Below are 1,583 nucleotides of genomic sequence, written 5' to 3' on the forward strand. Positions count from 1 at the left end.
AGACATAATTTTTATCATAGCATGGCAGTCACCATTAAGGCTTGTAAATGCCCAGGAAGTGGTAAGCGGCTAAATTGCAAGCAAAATGTGTTTGTCAAATATCCCCCCCCCCTTTCCACACACAAAAACCCCCATTAAAAAACTGAAAAATAAAGAGTTAAAAAGACAACAAGAACAAAACAAAACCATCCACATGATGTTTACGTTTGCTCTAACTGAAAGAAAGGATCCAGATGATAGTGGCCCGTGACAGATTTTCCTCTTTTAGGACAGCACTTATAAATCCATGTTTATTAAGAATTAAGAATATGCAATAATACAATCTCAGCACAAAAGCCACTTTGATGCTGTTGGTTACTCAATGATATATTTTCTGGAGCGCTCATCTTTGCGAGTGCTGAAAATACAGGTTCGAAACATTGTAGGGTTTGGGTTTTCCTCATCCTCATGACATGACATTTATTTTTAACTCTGTCCGTTGTTTAATCGAGGGCATTAAGTGCCCCACCTTTGAAATATCACTTGTGGTGTCTAATAATGCATAAAGTAGCAGTATAGTTTACTACAACACAGTAGACATATCAAGAATCAGGGAAGCGGGGGTGAAGTTCTTTGCTCTTTGTCTTTGGAGAAGTTCGACTGTACTTGGCTTTGTCTTATCGGAGATGGATTTTTACTAGATTAAATGACTTTACAGTGTTGATAAAAGTGTAGGCTCCATACTATAATGCATATCAATACGTACTAAAACAACCATGTCGTACTGTATGATCCATACTATATGGCCCATCAATACATAGGCCTACTCTAAAAGAAAAAAAAAATCTCGAATTCTTACACCCTTTTCAGAACGATTTAGATCCTAAAGGCGGGCAGTTTCGACCAAGTTTTACAGGGCCAACTCTGGCTGTGTGGCATAGGCCTATATAACAACAAACACTGTGGCACTCAGTACACAATGTTGTTATTAATATGTCGTTCTTTTCCCTGCGTGGGAATCGAGATCATGTCATGAATTGTTTGCAGAATTGTTTGCAGAGTAAAAAACCTACAGCTTCATTGCAGACTACAGAAAGATTCTTATGGGACATTTCCAGCGCCCCCCCCCCTTCCCCCGGACATAGAAATTGTTAAACATTATGCCCTCTTCCCAAACCTGCCCATTAGGGTGAGCAGATTTATTTTGTTTTAAATGCAACCACCTGTGCACACTTCCTTCCTATCGTAATCATTAGCAGTCATAAAACCGATTTAGTTGAATTCACTCTGGCTTGCAGTGATGATGATCCTTGTTCACCCCCCCCCCCCCACAAGACAGTTTTGATCCTGGGTCTTTTGGGGGTATTTTCAAGGCTTTCCATCTATAGTCGAACCTTCTCCAAGACAATCATCGACAGTCCTACTGTATAAACGACCACGTCCCTCTTCGCTCCTGATGGCCTCTTTTCTCCTCGACAATGAATAGAGGTCTTGGAGAAGTTTGAATGTACATGACTTTGTCTTATCGGATTGTAAGATTTAATGACCATGCCGTGTTGATTAAGGTGGAGGATCCATACTATAGGGCCTATCATTATATCTGG

This window comes from Aplysia californica, unplaced genomic scaffold, assembly GCF_000002075.1.
Source record: "Aplysia californica isolate F4 #8 unplaced genomic scaffold, AplCal3.0 scaffold00249, whole genome shotgun sequence".
In the NCBI taxonomy this organism is placed as follows: domain Eukaryota; kingdom Metazoa; phylum Mollusca; class Gastropoda; order Aplysiida; family Aplysiidae; genus Aplysia; species Aplysia californica.